Source organism: Engystomops pustulosus, chromosome 10, assembly GCF_040894005.1.
Source record: "Engystomops pustulosus chromosome 10, aEngPut4.maternal, whole genome shotgun sequence".
Lineage (NCBI taxonomy): Eukaryota > Metazoa > Chordata > Amphibia > Anura > Leptodactylidae > Engystomops > Engystomops pustulosus.
This window is the reverse complement of record NC_092420.1, coordinates 62589135-62612482: the sequence shown is the minus strand read 5'-3', so window position 1 is coordinate 62612482 and position 23348 is coordinate 62589135. Positions and strand designations below refer to the sequence as shown.

Below are 23348 nucleotides of genomic sequence, written 5' to 3'. Positions count from 1 at the left end.
CCTTTGGAGGCATCTGTAGTCTTAATGATATAGACTACAGCTATAACCTCCACCAATTAACCTATAACCTGTGCCACCCTGACCTGCCTTGTACCTTGCTGTGCTCACATTGGGGCACATTTACTAAGGGTCCGAACAGCACATTTTTGTCAGGTTTCCCGACTTTTTAACGTTTTGCCCTGAATGGCCTCGGGTTTTTGGCGCACGCGATTGGATTGTGGCGCATCGGTGCCGGCTTGCATGTGACACAAATCGGGGGCGTGGACGTCGGACAACCCGAGTGATTCGGACAAACCACTGAATTTAACGAAATTGTGTCGCAAGAGCAGCAATCACATACACCAGGAAGAAGAAGGTGAACTCCAGCGGACCACAGCGGGGGAAGCGACAGATGCAGGAAACTGGACGCACGATCTTAGTGAATCGCGATAGACACGAATCCTCATCGTACAGCGGGGATCGCAACGGGACGGGTAAGTAAATGTGCCCCATTGTGTGTGTCACAAAAGGGGCAAATCTCACTAAATCCATAGCAGTTGCACAGCTATGTGACTTTTTCATACTTTGTGCACATGAAAACTGGCGAGATATTTCAGTGTGATTGTGGTTTTTATGTTTAAGATATGCAGAATCAGGGTTGAATTTGGGGCAGAATGGTGATCTAGATAGACAACAAACTTGCCCGCCCCCACATACCATAAAGTCAGTTCATAATAGGGTCAATGGTAGAGAAGATTTTAGGCAGGCAGAATGAAATACATGAACCTACCTTTTTCCTCACACAGCTCACACCCCATATCTACTGTAGTGAGTTTCTCTGCATGATGATAGTGTCTCCTGGGAAGTATAAAATAAACCTGCACTCTGTGTTATAATGCTGTGAATGGAGTCAGCAGGGTGTTCCTGAGTTGAGAGGAGTCAGGCCACCGCACACCCTTTCTCCTCTGTCCTGCATGCAAGAGGCGTGCAGAGGACAGAGAATTGACCCTACCAATGCACCGGATTTCACTGAAGAGTGAGGGGGATCCTTTTATAATTCACATGAGTCACTGACTCATTTCAATATTATCATACAGTAAATTACTGGGGGTCCTTCATTTTGGGGGGCTAGATGTGCCTGACAGGTTTATTTTAAGTTATTTATTTAAGAAAGTTATGTAATATATAATCCCCCATCCAAAGAAATTATATATAGCACCCATGGTTTAATTAAAATCCTATATGCAGAGCCCCCCATGAGCTGAATATAGCAGGGGATCAGTGGTTATTCAGCGTTGGGGGGGACTGTGTTTCAATTTCCGCCTCAGGCAGTAAAAAGTCTAGAATCGGCCCTGCTTACCACTCAACTGGTTGAAGGAGGACTCTGAATTCCAGCAATAGCACCAGGGATAGCACAGTACAATAACAAAACCAGCACAATTCTGTGGTAAAGTTTTAATTTTACTTAAACAATTCTTTAGTGAAAAGTCATTGCTTCTTGACCTGCTCACATATTAGCCAGTTCCACCTATCCGAATAAGACTTCGAGACATAAAGGGGTATTCCCATCTGGGCATTCACATTTAATTAAATTCATTTGCCATATGCAAACATTTCTTCAATTGGATGTTATTAAAAAAAATGTTCCTGTGTGAAGATAATTTCTCATAAATGTAGTCATGTAGTCCCTTAGAAACGAGATGGCTTCCCCGGATACGACCACGTCACACTCTGGCAGCGGTGGCCAGACATGCGCTAATGAGCTCTGCCTGACCACATGGATTCAGTGATCATTACCACAGGGCGGCTGTAGGACATGCAATAACTCCCAGACATTTAATATTCAGAAACTTTTTGTTTCTTTGTGCAATCACTCCAGCAGACGTGGCCGTAACCAAGGACACAGTCTTGTTTCTAAGGGATCATATGACTACATTTATGATAAATTACCTTCACACAGGAACATTTTTTTTTAATAACATCTAATTGAAGAAATGTTTATATAAATGGCAGATTAATGAAACTGAAAGTGAATGCCCAGACGAGAATACCCCTTTAATGTGACATTCAGACAGATTTTCATGTGCAAAAGGGAGAAAAATTCCAATTCCTTGTTGTTATGTCAAATTCTGTATTACATAGGTGTACACTCAAACTCTATTGCTTTAAGGGGAGAATATACCTCTCCAAGAAACCAAGTGTCCACACATTGGGGTGCTCTGCCCGTGTAAAATGCTGGGTGCGACTGATTCACTAAGAACATGCGCCAGAAATCATGAATCTGGCACTTCCCTGCACTGGCCCGACAGAGTTCACTATCTTTTTAATGGTGCAACTTTAACATGGGGCGTGCAACACAATTTGCATGTTAAATACGGCGCTCAGGCCGAATCAGTCGGACCCCTAATTTGTGTCGCATAGAGGCCAATGCAGCTGCGCCACAAAAGGGTCATGTGCGACACAATAGCGGCGCAGACACTTCTTAAATACCCCTGCAAGCAGTTTTAACCTAGAGGAACGTGCAAAGTCCGACAAAAGTGCGGCCCCATTGGCCCACATTTGTTACAGTGTTTGCACAAGTTTTATGTCACTAGACTTTTGTGACAGTGACGTTTGTCACTGGGACTTTTCACTAGAAAGAAGGTGCAAACTACATGTATTTAAAAAGAATTTGCACCAGTTTTGTGTTGCAGCTGTGTCCGACAAGACAGAAAAAAATGTGCACCAAAAGGGACATGCCGGTGCACAATTCTGTCTGTGCCACGGTTTTAAAGCACGAAGAAAGTGCATCAGAAAAAAAATGGTGCATTCTGCCAGAGGAGTGCAGGGGACGCCGGATTCATGAAGAATGTGTGACACATTTCATTAAATTGTTGCACACTGTACCCTCTACAGGCAAACTACATATAGAACAGTTTAATATTAACACAGGGGTTAATAATATACTATAGTAGCCCATGTGTTTGAGGAGGAATGTGCACTCCTCTACTTGGAGTTAGTTCATGGGAAGTGAAATTACTGTCAGGCCATATGTTCTACCATTACAGTCTTCTAATGACTTGACAATGCAAACAGTTACACAAATAATAATGCAAAGACAGCAGCAGCACATACTATACCTGTCACCGCTGTCACATCAATTTTACTACTAGTTGGTCGTGGGGCAGTAGTAGGAGCTGGTGGTGGAGGGATAAAGAGCGCTGTCTGAGCTATGTTTGATATATCTGATTTCTGAGACATTTTATCAATGGCAAGCAAAGCAAAATATAAAATTGTTCCATTCTTTATAACTACATTTTCTGGAGTAAATGTAAAGGTTTCAGTGGATCCTGCTGGAAGAGGAGTAAGGGTGGACACATTGATAAATACTGATCCATAAAAGTTGTCTCTGAGTTCTTTCGGACTGGTGTTCATTCTCAAATCATAGCTGGTAGCTGGAAATAAAAGCAAACACATTAAAATGGACTGAAATACTAATTTTCAAGCACATGTATAAGGGCCAGTTCACATGTTAGATTTTGGCACAGATATTAACCATAATCCATCTCTCACTGATTTCAATGGGAGGCGTTGTGATTTCCTGTCATGGAAAAAAGAACAGCACTCCTGTTGACATTTCACTAAAAATATTCCACATGAAAGTCAAAATCCATACCAGCAAACCTGACATGCAAATGTGGATGCAGATTTAAATCTGTGTTGAATTCCAAAGTCAAAACATACCCTTAGGAAAAGATGAAGGAGCAACTGAGCTTACAAATATCCTAATGCAAAACTAAAATAATTACAACTTACAATTTTTCAACAATAAAGAAAACTGATGCCCAACTTATTACTATAAAGAAGACTCAGAGAAATGGTCCTATACATGGGAAACCACCTGCTCTTATTTCTATCAAAAACAAATGTGCAAAACTGACAGATCGGTCTTCAGGGTTCTACCTGATCCCAATAAAAGAAAGGTGTCCACTGATAATCTTACAACAGAATACAGCAAAATCTTCACAGAATATAGCAGGATAATAGGAGAATGACAAGAAGAAAGATATGTATACGCAAATATTTTACTATAAGATTTATTCTTTGTCCAATAGTTGCTGGGTGTCATAACCTCATTTCAAAGCCCAACTAAACAGTGCCCAGTGTAGGGTTTCTGAAAGCTCAGTATTCGGACATACATTTCAAACCAGTTCAGGTTATGCATGACCAAAATAGGTCCACTAGATCATGAAGTGAATATTATATTTAACTAGAAATCTTGAGCATTTTGTGATGTCTCTATGCACAGGGCACAGAAAAAGGGATTGTCTAAATGAAGTATCCTTTTTGACGAAGACCCTCGTAAAGAAACTATACAGGTGGTACATGTAAAGACACATGGAAGGGGATTAAGAGGATTTAGCGTTTACTTTATAGAAATGGGATTCATAGCTATTAATAAGTAGAATGCAGTTCAACGTAACTTCCTCCTGTTATATTTTACTATCGGATACTTATAAAATTAAACCTACCATTTCCCTGATCCAAGTCATCGCCAGTGGCCGTCCATGATAGATTGATTTCCCCATTTTTGATGTCTCCATACAAATCTGTTATCTTGTCTGGTTTATAGATGTCTTGTGGGATATTAGGGGGGATATTAGACACATCAAATGCTCCACCTGAGGCTATCCGGCTGAATTCACCAAGGTTTAGGTTTTCTTCACCGTGTTCTGATCTTGGTGAGTTCAAAGTGACTTTGCCTGAAATATATAAAAAACAAATGTATTACCTGTATTACATATTATATAGATATATTAAACGAAAAATATTGTGGAACTCAAATAAGTTTAGGGAAATTATATGTTTTTGTTTAATGCCCCAAAAGAAGATACACAGATTGAAGAATATTTTGAATCAAACCTATTAAAAATAGTACAAGCTGCCAAAAATTGAATATCTGAATTGGAGCTAATTGACAGTACCCCGGCACAGCCACTATACAGTAGAAAGAGTTATTTGCATTTGACCCCTTCCATTGTACATCCGCTGACGCCATTAGTCTTGTAAACAGAAAATACGAAAGAGAGAAAGATTTTTTACTCTGACCGGAGCTCCAGATGTTCAAAGTGCACTCTCCTTCCAGAATGTTTCACAATTCTTTCATTCAATGGTATCATTTTCTATTGTATTGCATCGATGGAAAAATAAAATTCTTTCCAACAAGAATAGGTCACTATTCAGAACATTCTAAGTGCGGCTTTCTTCCCTCAAATCCACCATTCACCACAGTAGAGCGTTGGAAGAAAATATGCGCGCAAAATAGCATAGTATGTTCTTTCAAGTTGAGATTTATTAGTAAAAGTTATATTCACAGGAGCAATTCTAAAATGCACATATAAAACAATATAAAAGCAGGACGCCAACTTCATACGCCGAGAGGAGAGTTCGCTTTGAACATCTGGAGCTCTGGTCAGACTAAAAAATCTTTTTCTCTTTCGTATTTTCTGCTTAATGTGGGACTATTTGGATTGGTCCTGGACTGTTGTGTAGCTCTGTGTGTTTGAAGTGTGCTGCACAGTCCCTATAGAGTCTTGTAAACAGCTAGCAGGCAAGTGTGTCACATCATAACCAATCCCATATTGTTGCCCTATAAATATCAAAAAATTATCAATATATTTAGATTGGGAAAAGTCTATGTCATTTACATACTGGGGCACATTTACTTACCTGTCCAGCGCGCTATCCCCGATCCAGACTGTCCTACGATCCTGCGTTGTTTCGCGATCAACGTAGCTCGTGCGCCCGATTTCCTGCATCTGTGATTCCCCACTCAGGTCCTCCGGAGTTCACCTTCTTCTTCCCCGTGCTTGGTATTGCGACAGAATTTAAATGTTAAATCATGCGCGTTGTCGGATCATCTGACAGCCCGTCCCCCGATTTGTGATGCGGGAAAGTCGGCGGCACCCCTTCTAAATGCAGCACACATCGCAACTCGCCGGGTATTCCGACGATAGTGCGGACTGCGGACCCTCAGTAAATGAGCCCCACTATGTATTAAATGGAGACTGTTATTTACAAAATACCTCCCATACCAATAGATACGGTATGTAAATCAAGTTACATCTGCACTAGAGTTGCATCTGGACACATTTGGAACATTTGTTTACAAACACTTGAAAATATCAGGCACTGCTTAAAGGGAAAAAATATTATCAAATTTAATTCATGTTTGTGGTGTCAAGATCAGTCAATTATAATTATAGATGGATCAGGAAAAATTGGTGACCAGCATCGCTGCATCTCCATGTATTTTGCCACTATGGTCTTCAAAAATTCAGCTTGGAGCTAATGTAATAACTCATACCATTATCCACATATCCTGGCGTATAAAATGCACGACTCCTGCGCACTGCTAAGCGGCTCTTGCCCTTTACACCTTCAACGCGCACTTTTAGATTGTATCTTCCATTGGTTTTAAAGGCAGTGAAGTACCTCGAGTAGACCCATCATTCCTAACAATGTCTGCACCTAAAATTACACCAAAAAAACACACAAATGAAATGTAAGTATAACATAGAACGCCATCAGGAAGCTTTAATAAATTATATTTTTTTCATTTTTTGTTAATTATTATTTTAGCTGAATTTTTTTCCACTAAAATATTCAAAACCATGAAAAATATTCAGGGGGCATAATTTATAATTGTTTATAAGTGTGTGGAAGTATTATAAACAGGAAAATGAAATTTAGCTTAAGGAAACGCTGTAACTGTTAAAAATATTTTCAAGCTTTATTGCAAAGGGAAGAAAATGTATAACAATTCGAGGAAAACGAAAAGGTGGATATTGATAGCAGGCTTCATTATCCACTTTTTCTTTTTCCTCCTTGAATTGTTATACATTGTCATTTGTCATCCCTCTAGTCTTTACTACTCCCTATTTACAGCCATTTTTGGGTGTTAAAATTTGGGTCTCCAAATTTTTTCCTGTTATTCAAATGAAACTGTCAAACCCAAATTCCGCTGTACCCTATCATCACTAGTAGTGAGATTTGTTTTGGTACTGTACAATATACTTAAAGATTTAGTGCTGAATATATGTAGAGAGCTTGGTTCTTCTATACGGTATTTATGCGCTCAGCTTGGATATGATACTAAACATGTTTTAGTGATGCATTTATGTTGAGTTTGGATCTGGTAATGTATTTGGATAGTGGAATTTGTTTTGGTACTGTGCAGTACATGAACCAAGATTAAGTACTGAATATATGTGGAGAGCTTGGTTCTTGTACTGTATTTATGTACTTAACTCGGATATTGTTTATGTAACATGCTACTGGCACTGTATTTAAATATTTTGGTTTTGGCACCCTCCAAATGATAACAATATATTTCTATAGGGGAATAATGCAAAACATTGTAATGTATATAAAAATACTCTATAATATACCTGCACCATTATCCAGAAGTTCTAAAATCTCTTCTTTTCCAGATGCAGGCTGAATTATTGCTGTTACTTTTGCTCCTTTCACAGGTAACAAGCCTTGATTTACCGCTGCATACACAATCATTGGGTTGGGGTAACTGTTTGTGGCTGTGTTCATATGAGCGTTAACAGTAACTGGACGCACATTTACATCTGCAGCCTTAGAGCTCACAATTACACCTAGGGATTGGCTTGATACAATAGCATTGCAAAGGCTGTAATCCCATTGTCCAAACTGCATAGACAAAATGGCAGATTACAGCAATCATTTATTAGACAAAAAATATTAAATATATACAAATGTAACATCTGAGATTTCCCAAAGAGGAACTTTCACCACCTCCAACTCCAATTTGTACATCTTTTATTGGGAGCTTTTCTACCAATTCCACTGCAGTTAGTTTTGATATCTCCCATTTGAATTAGACTCTCTACTGTCAGAAGGGAGGTCCCGGGATGTATGCTCCGCCACATGATCTCCCTCCTGACAGTGGAAAGCCAAATGAGCAATTAGGATGCAAGTTTCTGAGGTTGGTGTAAGTGGTGCGAGTCCCTTCTGAAGGACAACTAAGTTTGTAAGTTAACAACACATTGGGGCACATTTACTTACCCGTCTGCTGAAGTTCACAGAAAGGCACTGTGCCGCGATTCATGCGACACATTTTGAAAGTTAAATCCTGCACTCACTCGGAATCAGTGGGATCGTCCGACGGCACGCACCCCAATTTCTGTTGCATGAAAACCAGCGCTTCTGTGCCAAAATCCGATCACATGTGTCACAATCCCCTGTTAAATATCTGACACTTCCCAAAAACATTGGGAAATCAGACGAAAGTGCGTCCGCGGACCCTTAGTAAATAAGCCCCATAGGATTTAGTACTGCAGAAATTTCGCTACAAGTAACGACCCTCACCCCTTCTGGGCTGGTATTAAATAGGAGTATAAAATAGGAAACACATCAGCTTATGTAACATACCTCTGCTGTTCCTGGAATTGCTAACCTACAGGATTTAGAAGTTGTGTCACTGGTGAAATTTGTCTTTGTATACACTTTCCCTCTAGGATCTTTTAATAGAATATCTGGTTGAGAACTTTGCCAAGTAACTACAAAGAAAGTGTCATTCCCCACTGTTTGATCGATGAAGACACTTCCATTTAAACATTCTTTAGACTTGAGTACAGATGCGGTGCTTTCCAGCTGTAAGGGAGACACATATAAATAAATGTAATTTATAGTATGTAATCAAACACATTTCTCACATTGTTTTGCAACTACTTGTGTTTTTAAGTGAATAATGCAAATAAGATATTACAATATTATACCAAGCACATTTATTTATTTATTTATGGTTGTGGCACTTTATATTGGTATCCCCTAACAATTTGATCAGTGAAAGTCAGACTTTTGGAACCCCGACCACCAATTACGAGAACAGAAGTCCACTTACATCTAATTGATGGAGCGGTAGATCAAGCATTCAACATCTAATGGACTTGCTGGCAATAGCTAAGCATAGCACCCATACAATATGGGTGGGAGTGAGTTTCCTGACCCTCTCTAGGAGCTTAACAGCCATGTTACCTAAGTTGTGCAAAGGCAAGTCCAGTTTTTTATGTATATATGTACTAGCTGTAGAACCCAGCATTGCCAGGATAGTAAATAACTGTTCTTAGCTATATCAAAATAGAATGAGTTAACAAAACATATTTCAAATCTAACTCTCCCTGCCTGTCGCTCAGTCACCCTGCCTGTAGCTCATTCACTCTCCCTACCTGTTTTTCTGTCACTCACTCTCCCTGCCTGTTTCTCACCCACTTATCCTGCCTGTCTCTCACTCACTCTCTTTGACTGTCTCTCTGTCACTTACTCTCCCTGACTGTCTCTTTGTCACTCACTTTCTCTGCCTGTCTCTCACTCACTCTCCCTGGCTGTTACTCTGTCACTTACTCTCCATGACTGTGTCTCTGTCACTCACTCTCCCTGACTGTCTCTCTGTCACTCACTCACTCTACCTGCCTGTCTCTCACTCACTTATCCTGACTGTCTCTCACTCGCTCTACCTGCCTGTCTCTGTAAAACAACATCCAATCACGGCTCAGTTTCCAACTGCCACAGCAGCAGCAGACAATGGCTCCTGTGTATGGTGGTGAATAAGTGGACTTTGGAAAGTGTGGGGTAAAAATTTAAACTCAAAACCTAGGCTATGACGTTCCCTGAGTCACAGAGAGCGGCCGTGCAAAATTTGGTGATTGTAAACGTGACGGTAGAGGTTCCTTTAGTGGACATACATACACACATACGCTCAGCTTTATATAGCTAATATAATAAGACCACTAATTACAAATTTTATATATATATAGACCACCATTTAGACAAAAAATGGTGTATGGTCTTAAACCCACTTTTTAATAGCTGTGTAACTAGATTGTCCACTGTGTAATATTGGATTAGATTACCTGGATCGACTGCTGAGAGATATTTCCATTTCCACTTGAAATTCCAGTAAATGCATCTATCAAATCATTTGCATCTAATCTTTCACTTGCTGAATATTGACTTCCACCTAGAAAATTGGTTGATAATTTAGTGAATGCCCAGGATGTGTTTCATTACAAATTGCTACAATCACTACAATTTAACCTGCATGGCTGTGTGGTTAAGTATGATATAGGTTAGGAGGATTATCAATAAAGCTTAATTGCAGACACTTTTCATAACTCTTATATTAACCATTACAATCAGGGACTAAAGTTCAATAAATTACCATCATCCAGAGAGCTTCAACAGAGATCACAGAGGACGAGGGGTCCATCTGTAACTAGAGTTGTCTGCATGTCGGGTGTTCTTAAAAAACATCTACCACCAGAATGAAAGATTGTAAATTAAGCACACTAACATACTGGTTGGTGCCCCTTCTGGCAGCATCTACAGTACTCTTCTTTTGGCTTCTTAATTCATTATTTTTAAGGAAAAAAGGCTTTAAAAATTATGCAAATGAGTCTGAGGTGCTCCAGCCCCTCAGGCTTATTTGTACCTTTTTTTTGTAAAAAGCAGGGTATACGAAGATAAAAGAAGAGCAGATCGTGCCAGAGGGGTTGCACATCAGCATGTAAGAGTGCTTGATTTACAATCATAAATTCTGGTGGTACATGTCTTGTAAGTTGGGGACTACCTATATGTGTCTACACAATATTCAATAATCCAGTATGAAGGTGGCTAGTTATCAGAAAATGGAACTCACCTGTTTCTTCAATCACAGTTTTCAATGATTTGACCCAATCTGGTCCCAAATTAATGAAGTTAATAACAACTCCACTTTTATATATATCAGGAAAACAGAGGGTTGGGTCATAATTGTCCTCTCCATCGGATAACAACACTATATCAGTGCCTTGTGATGAATTGTCAAATGCTTTATTGACCTTGTAAATAAAAAAAAAGTCAGCAACGGTAGACAATGCAAAGAATTTATCATTGAATTTATGGCAATTTTCAGGTGCACAACTATCTCACAATTGTCTTAACTGCTGATTTGTGCAAACATTTCAGACTATTTTTGCGACCGCTGCCAACCTACTCCACTTATCACTAGCCTACTTATGCCAGATTTATATAGTGAATTTATATGTGTAAGATTGCACTTCAAAAATTCAGGCGCATATTTACTCGTTTCATTCTGGACTAGGAAATACTAAATCACCCTGTTACTTTATTAAGGTTAAAAACTTCAACCATATTGAGATATACACCTGAATGCCAGCCAAGATTCCTACACATATGTTTGTTCCTCCAGTTGCTGTTTTTGGAAGAAGAGCTTTCAGGTTCTCGCGGTCCTCATCACTTCTTATTTGGAGTAATTGTGAACGAACAGTAGCAGAAGTTGAGAATGTGACAATTCCAAGGTAAGATCCATCTTCTATTATCTGCATGACAAATATCTCCGCTGCTTGATATAATAGAGCAATGCGAGTCTACCAAGAGAGGAAATAAAGAAATCCTATTGTAAGACTTTATCAGAATGCACAAAACAGACTTTGGGGGACATTTATCAGGGCTTCTACGGCAGAAAACTGGCATAGAAGCCTTAAAATAACTGCAGTGCCTTGTTAACAGCAAAGCACTGCAATTATGATCCCCTTTTTGCCATTGCTCAGCCACTTGCCGGATACATCAAGAGGCTTTATGGGGTTATAATGGGAGAAGGATATATATTCTCTATATATTATTCTCTATGGAGCTGACGGAAATAGCCGAGCGCCGCGCTCATCGATCTCTGTCAGCTCCATAGAGATTAATGGAGTCTTCTTGGAGTGCAACAGGGGTACATCGGACCCTCGTTCTCCTGGTCCATGGTGGTCCCATCACTGAAATCCATGTGATGAGCAAGTTAGGCTCCATCCTGCGGCTACTGCGGATTGGGTCTAACTTGCTACGACGGGAGAAACCCTTATTATGTTATTGGGTTACTAACGTGAACATAAATTTACACTTGTACAGATGACCAGTCTGGAGTAAACTTACCGAGTTATAGTTTGTAAAGAACTTACTTGAAAAAGTAAAAGACAAATCATGAATTTACTTTCGATGTACACACAACCAAACAGAAGTGAAATACTATTGGTAAGAACATTGGAAATTAACATGCTGGCACTTTTTATCAGAGAGCCAGAGTTGTACTGAGCTATAATACTGTATGTATAGAAGTCTAGGGGTAAAACGTCTAGGCACATTACTTGGACAGGTAAAGCTCTCCAGAATTAGTGACATGCTCATTGCATGCCAAATATTGAGGCCATTTTCTGCTGTAGAAATTTCTTCGTAGTTCAGAACTTTGAAGGGAGTCAGCATGCATATAGCACATTAAAATATGAAAACGTTAACAAACCTGTATATTTTATATTTTATATAAGCCCTTTAACTTTTTATATTATTTTTTTTCGTTGTTGAACAAGAGAATACATTGTTTTTTGTACACACAGTAAACCAAATCTGTAACATCTCTTTACTTATTAATAAACGTTTTATCCGGGGTGTAACTTGAAGCTGCTAGGCATCGGTTCATATATTTTTACCAGGCCCCTAACTATAATTTATTGTTTTTGATACTGTTCTCTTCATTTAGGAAAAAGGTGGCCCCTTTGCACCCCCTCATTTTATACCCATTGTGCCATCATGCTTTTTACCTTAAATTGCAGAATAATAAATAATTACTTACTCCGTACATACTTCCTGACACATCCAGGACAAGGGTGACCACCCTGTCTTTAAACTGTATGACAGATATAAAAGGAGCGGGAACAGTAATATTTTCTAATGGTTGTGTAGAGTTTATATCAGTGGAACTCCTGATGACATCCCATGTACTGCGAGAGTTACACATTCTGTTCTGTAACGTTGGAGCTTCAATATTATGATTACTGGAATTGCAAAATTCTGAAACCTTTGAAAATAAGAGAAAAAATTATTTATGGCATATGTAAACAGGTAAATTTGTAATTCTTAATCATATATGATGAAGAAAAACTTTTTACTTTTGGATCTTATGGCATGTAACTGTTTATTTAAAGCCTACTTCTGGTAATAAAAAGAAAAGTTACCACAAGTGAATAGAGCATGTATAAGTAGGAAAGTTGTAATATTTCTTACAGAAAAATTATACTTTCTCTTTTTACTTATCCTTTGCTTTACTTAAAGGGAACCTACCACCACAAATCTACCTATAAAGGTAGATTGGGTGGTAGGTGGATCAATGGGACGTGAGGATAGCCCTTTTAAGGGCTAATCCTCACATCCCCACACTTTTTTGATAACTTTTATTAGATATATATTCAAATTTATTTATGTGGCTACTGGGGCGTGGAGTAGCCGCATCTGAGGTTACATGAGGCGGCTACTCCGCGCCCCGGTAGCCTCTTTTCCCCTCCTACTCACCCATCTTCGGCGCGCAGCTCCGCGCAGCTCCGCGCAGCTGCGCGCCGAAGATGGGTGAGTAGGAGGGGAAAACTGTGCCCTTTAACTGTAATAGGACCAGTATGTATATTGAGCTGTACACAAGGAAGTCTCTGGAGAGGGACTATTTTTAGAATCTGACATGACACTACAAATGGTTATAACTTTGGAGTGCTTTAACATATCGAGGGGATTTTGAGAGTGTTTTCTCCTCATAAAGTGTACTGTATTTTAGTTGAAAAATTAGGGTGATATGTTTTGCTTTTAATTATGAAAAAATGAAAAGTTATGAAAAACATTTCAAAATTCTCTGCTTTCCAGGCATATAATGATACGACTAAATAACTTGATAACTAACATCTTCCAAATGTCTGTTTTATTTTGGCATGCTTTTATTATGTGTCCTCTCATTTTCCTACAATGTTATGAGGCTTAGAATTTTAGCTGCAAATTTTCACATTTTCATTTAAAAAAATATCACTTAATCTTAGTTTTTGAGGGACCTGTTCATATTTCAAGTGACTTTGAGAGCCCTAATTAATTACCAAACCCCATAAATTAGCGCTTTATAGAAACTACACAAGAAGTATGTTAACTCTTTAGGTTTTTATTACACGGGTTAAAACAAAATAGAGGTGTAATTTACCATGCACCATAAGGTTTAATTTCTTTGGAGTATGCAAATACCCCATATGTAGCGGTAAACTTCTGTATGGACACAAGGCAGGATATAATAGTAAGTGCCATCCAGAGCAGATCTGCATTGTCAAATTGTACTGGCTATAAAATTAGAAATTTGGGGAATGTAGACATATGAGTAGAGGTGAGCAGACTTGCTATTACTGGTCAGGTTCAGTAGCCCAACCCAGACATATTGTTGGATTGGTAGCCGAAGAGCCAATCCAGCAAGTGAACACCCCTAGCTGCTAGTCATGGCTGTTACTGGCCAGGGGAACCCTTAGTTCCAGTTTTTTCTCTTTTTCTCCTAATTGCCATTCTTCCCAAGACCCCTGCTCCTGTGAGTGTGTATGTACAAGTCCGTTGATACTTACAGAAGGTAACGCTTGCAAATACATAATGGATTGTTTGACATATTGGTTTTTCTCAGGTAAAAACATGCAATCCTCCTCGTAAAGGCCATTGTTAGGGTCATACAAGCAGGATGCCAGGAATTTCCTTGGCATTGGTTTGTTCTTTTCACATTCACACCAGAAATGTCAAGAGAGCATCTAATGTGGAAACAATCAGTTTATATCAAGGGCAAGATAAACACTGGAATATTGATGATCACTAGAAGAATAATCTATGGTGTTATGATATGATGATGTGTATACCATGTATAATATATCTTATTACCCCAGCAAGTAAGGGCTTATCTTTTTGGCTATGTCTGGAACATAAAAGCCACCTTGAAAGTTTTTTCCTTGTAATCAGATTTGCATTATCTGTTGTGGTTAAAAAGAAAGTTGCAACAACAATCTGGAACGTTCCATGCAATGTACTTTATGGGGGTCATTTACTAAGGGCCCGATTCGCGTTTTCCCGACGTGTTACCCGAATATTTCCGTTTTGCGCTGATTTCCCCTGAATTGCGCCAGGGTTTTGGCGCACGCGATCGGATTGTGCGCATCGGTGCCGGCATGCACGCGACGGAAATCGGGGGCGTGGGCGAACGAAAATCCGACGGATTCGGAAAAACCGCCGCATTTAAAAAAAAAAAGTGTCGCGAAAATTGCACTTACCTTTACTCAGCCCGGCTCAGTGTATTCCAGTGCGTTCCGATGCTCTTCAGCGCAGCAGCGCCAACTGGTGGACGGCGGAGGAACTACCTTAGTGAATCCCAGCCGGACCCAAATCCTGCGCAGAGAACGCGCCGCTGGATCACGAATGGGTCGGGTAAGTAAATCTGCCCCTATGTCTTTAATGTGTTGTTCATGGTGCTCAGTGCAGAGCTAAATCCTGGATCCAATCTTTACAAACACATATGAGAATAGCTGGATTTGATAATTTGAAAACCAAAAGAAATATTCCAAATCTTATTGATTTACCATGATTACATTACCATCTACCAATTATTGCAAATCTTGAATATAAAAGTAACGTCCTAGTGCTGTGTTCGTGAGCTGAGCTCTCTCCATACTGCTGCACCTAACTTACCATCTAATGGGCACCACCATCTTGGATGGCCGATCAACGCACCCATCCCAACCCCACGGTTATGTCCTCGGAGGGCAGTGCTTGGTTCATGGTAATCTATAGTCTCATGAAGACTTGAAGACTTGCCATGTGTAATGATTTCTAATAGCCAGCAGATAGCAGGCTATTAGAGATCAGAAGTAAAAATGCTATTTACTGCAAAACAGTAGTATTGCAGTATATAGTATTAGCAATCAAACCCTGCAGGGTTAAAGTCCCCTGGAAGGTCTGAAATAATGGTAGTCGAATCCCCCCTTTCCCTAGAACACATATAAAAAGCATAAAAAGTATTGCTGCATCCCAAAATGCCCGTTCTATCAAAATATAAAAAATATTAATCCCGGCCGTGAACACCGTAATGGAAAATAGCGTCCAAATGTCTGGATTGTCACTCTTTCCCCATTTTTCCATCCATGAATATTTGAATAAAAAATGATCAAACAGTCATATAGGTCCCAAATTAATATAAATGAACACGCCAGCACATACCCCAAAACACCTTACATGTGTACACCAAAGCATGAAAAAGTTATTGGCCTCAGAATTTGGCAAAATGGCAAATATTTTTTATGTACAAAATTAAATTTTTAAAATCTAATAAAATATATCATTTTTATCCCTGTCATTGTAGTGACCGAAGGAATAAAGAGAAAGTGTCACTTGGAGCACGGAATAAAACATGTAAAAACAAAGCCCACAAGAAAACATCACAAATGTGTTTTTTTCTCAATTTTACTGCACTTGGAATTTTTTTCTCAGGTTGAAAATCAAGTTTTTGGTTGCCAAATGCAATTCATGTATACAGACAGTCCCCGGGTTACGTACAAGATAGGGTCTGGAGGTTTGTTCTTAAGTTGAATTTGTATGCAAGTCGAAACTGTATATTTTATAATTGTAGATCCAGACAAAAATTTTTATCCCCAGTGACAATTGGAGTTTAAACATTTTTTGCTGTATTGGGACCAAAGATTATCAATAAAGCTTCATTACAGACACCTTACAGCTGATTATTGCAGTCTGAGACTATAGTAAAGCATTCAGAGAGCTTCACCAGAGGTCAGATGGGTCTGTCTGTAACTATGGGTTGTCTGTAAGTCGGGTGTCCTTAAGTAGGGGACCGCCTGTATTGATTTGTTTTATAAAGAGGTTGTAAGTCATTTATTTAAATATGACTAAGCTGCAATACCAGTCACGGCCTACAGACAAGAGTGTCAGTGTTTCTTGTAAAAAATAACTACATTTTTACCTTGTTGCTTCTACATTGAGATTTGTGGATACATAATATGGTTTGTCAACATTATATTCATCATATACTCCCCAGCGAAGATGAGCCCATTCATGAACAAATACTCTTCCTGAAAATATATCAATCAATAAAGTCCACACATTATTACACTGTTGTATGTAGACATTTTGAGTATATACATTTGTAACTACAAAGATATAAAATATATTAAAAATCAAGTGAAATGTGTAGCAAAATTTTAAACATGGACATCATGGGGGTTATTGGGGGTAATTTGCCGGCTGTAGTGAGTGCGCTGGTGTGGGGACAGTAACGCCGTGCCCCCCCTTCATGCCCCTCCATTTTCCACTGGCCGGAAGGTGGTGGATTGGGGAAAACAATTGCAAGTGTTATCAATAAGTTAGCAGAAGCCCTGATGAATATCCACCCCATGTGTTTATGCGTAATAACTTTACTCTTCCAATTATAAGATGATTGCATAATTGTATTTTGTATTTAGCAGATTTTCTCTCTGTAGGCTCCACCTTTAATTCTCAGTTATCTCAGAGCTATTGGGTGGGGTCTAGTTGCCAAAATGCCACCCTATAAAATAGAAAAGAAACATCCTATTTAGCTCTAGAACCTTCTGTCTGTGTCTGCTTCTCCCGTCCATCATCCAGCTTACTCTCCCTCTCCATGGACTTACATGTAATTTGTATAGAGCAGGAGAAACAATTTGCACTCATCCTTTTATGTTGTCCTTCAGTAATCTTTATTCTAAAGTAGAAGTTACACACCCTGTTTCCCATAAAATAGGACATCCCCCGAAATTAGGAACTAGTACAATTTTGTTCAAGCTTAGAAATATAAGACCTACCCTGAAAATAAGACCTAGCGGCAGTCATTGCTACAGCCCCACCTCCCCCCCCCCCATACATTGGTATAAGTAGATATATTACATACTCCAAGAGGTTGGGACATGGGTGACCATTTATGGAAGAAGATCACTTACTGTTGAGCTGCAAATGCTCTACAAGCAGCTACCAGGACAAGAAGGCCTCATTTAAGGAGAGTGTGATTGCTAATTTGAGAGATTAGGGCCAATGATTTCAATAGAAATGGAATCACAAGAAATTCAGCATGAAATTCAGAGTTTGGAGAGTTATAAGGATGTAAGAGAAGATGATCTTTTGTTTAACAATAAATGTGAAGTCTTGTTCTTGGAAAAATAAGACATCCCCTGAAAATAAGACCTGGTGCCTCTTTAGTAACAAAAATTAATATACAGAAAGACACTGGGGCACATTTACTAAGGGCTTTGCGCGGCACTTTTGTCGGACTGTGCAAGTTCTTCTAGGCCAGTGGTGGCGAACCTATGGCACGGGTGCCAGAAGTGGCACTCAGAGCCCTCCTTATGGGCACCTGCGCAATCGCTCCAGAGTTTGCCAGACAGGACTCAAGGCCTCTTGCAATCCCAGGCAGCCCAGGACCCTAGAAGGAAGCTACAATGATAATCCAAACTTCTACTCCTTCTTTCTACTGTATTGGTGTCCTCAGGGGACTATACAATTTAAACATATGACAGAGCAGGGAGTAATAAATTACTGCTTAAATTGTCGCATTGGCACTTTGTGTAAAATATGTCGGTTTTGGTTGTAGTTTGGGCACTCGTTGTCTAAAAGGTTTGCCATCACTGTTCTAGGCTAAAACGGCTTGAAGAGGTATTTAAGAAGTGTCTGCACCGCTATTGTGCGCTGGCCTCCGACTGAATCGGACCAAGCACCGCATTTAACTTGCAAATTGTGTTGTTAAAGGTGCACCACAAAAAAGGTGGTGAACTCTTTTGGGGCAGTGCGGGGAAGTGACAGATTCCGGATTTCTTAACGAGCTTAGAGAATCGCTGCACCCAGTTATACTCAGAAATAGCACTTTTAGTGCGGTTTCCGACTTTCTAGGTAAATGTGCCTGTCTTATTTTTGGGGAAACACAGCAGTACAGGGGGGACTGAAGTGATGCAGAGGCTTGACAACATGCCACAATTAGCATAGTACATGCGAAACGGACATCACTTTTCTTTACAGCACATCTACAATATTCCTGCCCCCCCCCCTTGTACTATGTAACTTCTACATTGGAATAAAGATTACTGAAGGACAACATAAAAGGGTGAGTTTCTCCTGCTCTATATGGCTTTTGCATTGGCACTGAATTCTCTGTTGGATTGTCCCTTCTATACAATGGGGCACATTTACTTACCCATCCCATCGCGATCCCAGCCATGCATTGTCCGATGAGGATTCGGGTCTGCCGCGATTCACTAAGATCGTGCGTCCAATTTCTTGCATGTGTCGTTTCCCGCGCTGAGGTCCGCCAGAGTTCACCATCTTCTTCCCGATGCATGTGAGTGCTGATCTTGCAATACAATTTGTTTTTTAAATTCTGTAGTTTTTCCGAATCAGTCGGGTTGTTCGACGTTCACGCCCCCCGTTTTGTGTGGCATGCAAGCCGGCACTGATGCGACACAATCCGATCGCTTGCGCCAAAAACCTGGTGCAATTCAGGGCAAAACGGAAAAAAAATCACAAAACCCGACAAAAATGCGGCGTTCGCACCCTTAGTAAATGTGCCCCAATGTGTCCTCATACACTGTGCTTGAGGATTGTTTAAATGGAATCCCCCAATTTTTACTAATGTGGTTAGCAGCAGTGTCCGTCTTGACAACCATCATCTTACGTGTAATTTGATACCTCTGTAAATTTATGCACACACATAGATGTTCTTCCAGTTTGCCATTTCTTGCACAATTTTTTAAAAAGTAAAGGGAGCCTATAAGGTCCAAAATTCCTCCCAAATAAGCCAATGATATTACCTTGTGGCCACATACTTATGCAGCAACACCACTATATTAAAACAATAAATAAATAACTAGAAGGACTTGGATTTAACTTGATTACCTCTAGGTCCGTACACTGAGATGAGAGTGTCATCTAGGAAGAAATTTGGTGTGAAATGGATATATCTGGCTGGCTCTCCGCAGTTCCCATATTGTAATGTGTACGGGTCATCTCCATATTTCAGGTATGGATTGGCAACAATGATATCTGCCTAAAATTCAAAAGACCAACATGTTACACTACTAGTAATCCTAAACATTAAAATGGTGACCCAAAAAGACCAACTTAGGACCACCACAAATCTCATACTGATGACCTAAACTGAGCCTGTTAAGGACTCTTGGTGATCTGTGCCATGGGATACTCTGTGCCATGGGATAACAAAAGAATCCAAAAAGACCAAATGAAACCATAATTGTTTATAAAAACACATCTAGTAAAATATATATTTAAAAAAAAGATGCCATCACCAGAGTTATGGGAACAGAGCTCTCCTAAAAGGGAAGTATTTTCTTTCTTTTAATATAATAGAATCAAAAACCCCCTTTAATTACACTTTGCTTATATAAAGCCAAATTTCATAGGAGTTATATCATTACTAATGTTATTTCATACCCTACGTTTTTCTATTTAGCTTCTTACCTTCTCATAAGTCTCTGTTTTTCGTTTGGTGTAATTACCTTTAAACCAAGTCATGGGAAGTAAGATTTTTGCACTTCTTATGTAAATTCTTTTCTGTGTAGCATTAAATAGGTAATGTGTGGCTTCATTAACCATCTCCTATCATTGGAAAGAAGACCAAATGTTAAAGCAACTGTGGAGTATTCAAAATTACAATTCTTTAGATGAAGTTTGTTTAATTGATATGAATGAGCTTAAAACATGTACAATTTATATGCAGAAAATTAAGTATTTGAACATTTTTAAAGTTTCATGTTTTTATGGCAGATTTTAATGTATGCACTTTTCCTAGTACCCTGCTTATCCTTGTCAAGAAAAAAAGAGCCTGAAATGCATAATAAATGTGGTGCCAAGAGGTGAGTATAGATTTTTCTTTTTCTTTCAAGAGAGCCTTGCTGTGGACATTACTTTAAAAGAGGGCATCTGGGCTGGACATTTTATTAAAGAGGGCATCTGGGGTGCGCATTTTATTAAAGGGGAATTCTGGGGTGGGCATTTTATTTAAGGGGGCCATCTGGGGTGGACATTTCATTAAAAGGGGGCATCTGGGGTGCGCATTTTATTAAAGGGGAATTCTGGGGTGGGCATTTTATTTAAGGGGGCCATCTGGGATGGACATTTCATTAAAAGGGGGGATCTGGGGTGGACATTTCGTTTAAGGGGCCTCTGGGGTGGATATTTAGTTAAAGGGGCCTTCTGGGGTGGACATTTTGGCATCTCGGGTGCTCATTTCGTTGAAGGAGGCATCTGGGGTGGATATTTAGTTAAAGGGGCCATCTAGGTGAACATATTGTTAGAGGTGGCACATCAGGGGTGATCATTTCATTAAAGTGGCCATCAGGGTGAACATATTGTTAGAGGTGGCACATCTGGGGTGATCATTTCATTAAAGGGGCCATCAGGGTGGACATATTGTTAGAGGTGGCGCATCTGGGGTGATCATTTCATTAAAGGGGACATCTGGGTTGGACATTTCTGTTCTGGACAGCAGTCGGGTGGAGGGTTTCATGCAGTTGGGGAATGTGATTGGTTTTCCTAGATAAATGGGCTGTAAGAGCAGGTTTGAAGTTCATCATTAAATTACTTTTATGAACAGTATAAGATTAAGGATATAGTGTAGCACTTAAAGGGAACCTGTCATCACATTTGCACATGTGCAGCCAGTGACAGGTTCCTATAAAGCTCTATTAACTTAGCTAAAAATTGTTTCACTTACATCTACATAAATCACCTTTTATCTTATATTACCTGGCATCAAAGGGGTCGTGTCCTGCTCGACCGGCCCCTCCCATCTAATTCTCCCCATGTCTTATGCCTCCTTACTGGTTACAGTTCATGTTATGTGACCAGAGTGACAGAGGTAATTTAGCCTCTTAACAATAGCAAACTGTTCCCCATGCATGTATCTGACCACACGAAGTCACAGCAGCCTCCATGGACTTCTACTCTTCCTCATCCTCCATGGAGGCTGCTGTTATTGCATGTGATCACATACACGGTGTACAGTTTGCTGCTTGAATGGAACCAAGGCACCGTGTAAAAAATGGACACAATATTTTTCATCTGTACATAGAGTTTTATATGTCTGTTGTTTATATAAGCAGACAGTCCCTAAGTACAACGAGGCAGAGCAGTGATTTGAAGAGACACAGAGCAAAATAGTGGGCGTGGTTCACTGCCAGCCTGAGAGAGAGAAGAGTCAAAAACAGCAGACATGAGTAAGAAAATTTAATTTGTAATTAAGGTACAGTGCCTCACTGCCAGCTAATTTTAGATGTTATGGGGGAAGTCTTGTAACCCATTATCAGCAGGAATTGTTAGTCAGGGTGGTCAAAATCTTAAAGTCATGTGAACAGCCCGGGGCCCATGGGACACTTAATCTGCCACTGTGTGGAGGGATGCGATAAATATAAAATCGGGTTTCTGACTGATGATGAGTCCAGTTTGGGTCTCAAAATGTACCTAATTTTACCCTTATGTTTTAGAATCACCCTAGTCTATGTGCCCATAGACAACATGGATTTTATATTTATTCTTAATATAAATTTAAAAAATCTATATTTTTCTTATGGAAGAGCACATGGATGAATGTTTTTTTGACTAGTGATAACTTCTCTTCAACTTCTCCCTTTCCCTCTGCATAGACTTGAATGCTGTTTGGAGCTTCTATAGATGAGAGTAGTGACAGAAAAGATGAGAACAATAGAGGGGGGCTGATAAGTTGGGGGAGGTAAGTTGTGAAGGGTTTTTTCTCTCCCATAAAATATAATCACAAAGTTTAAACAAATAAAATATTATGGTATTTACCTTAATTTTTTCAATGATCTTGGCATTTTCAGGCAGTCCAGGGTGAATAGCTATAACAATATCTTCATAACCTCCATCAATAAGTTTAATCATGGAACCTTCAGCAAAAGGGAACCTCTGGAATAGGAAGAGCACCGCAACCAGCCAGAATCCCATTCCTGCTTTCATGGTGGATTAGAACCACCCGATGGTGGGAGTTTATATAGCCCCATAGAGAACCACCTCTATGTCTATTAAAATATTCTCTATTTTTCCATTGGCAATTTTTTTGCTTCTTAAGTCTAAAATTAAAGTTTTATTGCTGCACTTCATAGTCCAAGTTATGAAATATTTACTACTGTACATAAAGGGTGAGTAAAGCAAGGTTTTCACAGTACGTGTAAGATAAGATGATTTTACTACTACTTTTACTACTGGACTGCATAAGAAGCAATTGACATTGAGATCCACTACAGACAAATGAAGACAGAATATTCATCACCCAGTTAAGTAAAAAAAAATCTCCTCATGCATTTCAGGGTACACCTAAAGGGGATCTCCGGGATCCCCACTGATAACTCGATTAGGGTAATTTGTATGAGTGGAGCAATACTCAAACATTGTAAATGTTTTGATACCTTTTTATGTTTTCACAATAAATTCGGATTTTA

At 39.5% G+C, this 23348-nt stretch overlaps 1 protein-coding gene, 1 long non-coding RNA gene and 1 pseudogene across 2 annotated transcripts in view; 1 reads left to right on the top strand and 2 right to left on the bottom strand.

Annotated features, from left to right (window-relative positions):
- The window catches only part of KLHL20 (kelch like family member 20), a 144952-nt gene that overhangs the window by 42713 nt on the left and 78891 nt on the right, over positions 1–23348 (bottom strand). The window lies entirely within an intron of this gene.
- On the bottom strand, positions 1997–22931 carry LOC140104277 (calcium-activated chloride channel regulator 1-like; annotated as a pseudogene).
- LOC140104278 (uncharacterized) lies at positions 9544–22998 on the top strand. The gene is made up of 6 exons (XR_011850287.1): positions 9544–9621; positions 11240–11348; positions 20684–20747; positions 21996–22109; positions 22536–22621; positions 22731–22998. It is a non-coding gene; the product is annotated as an uncharacterized lncRNA (long non-coding RNA).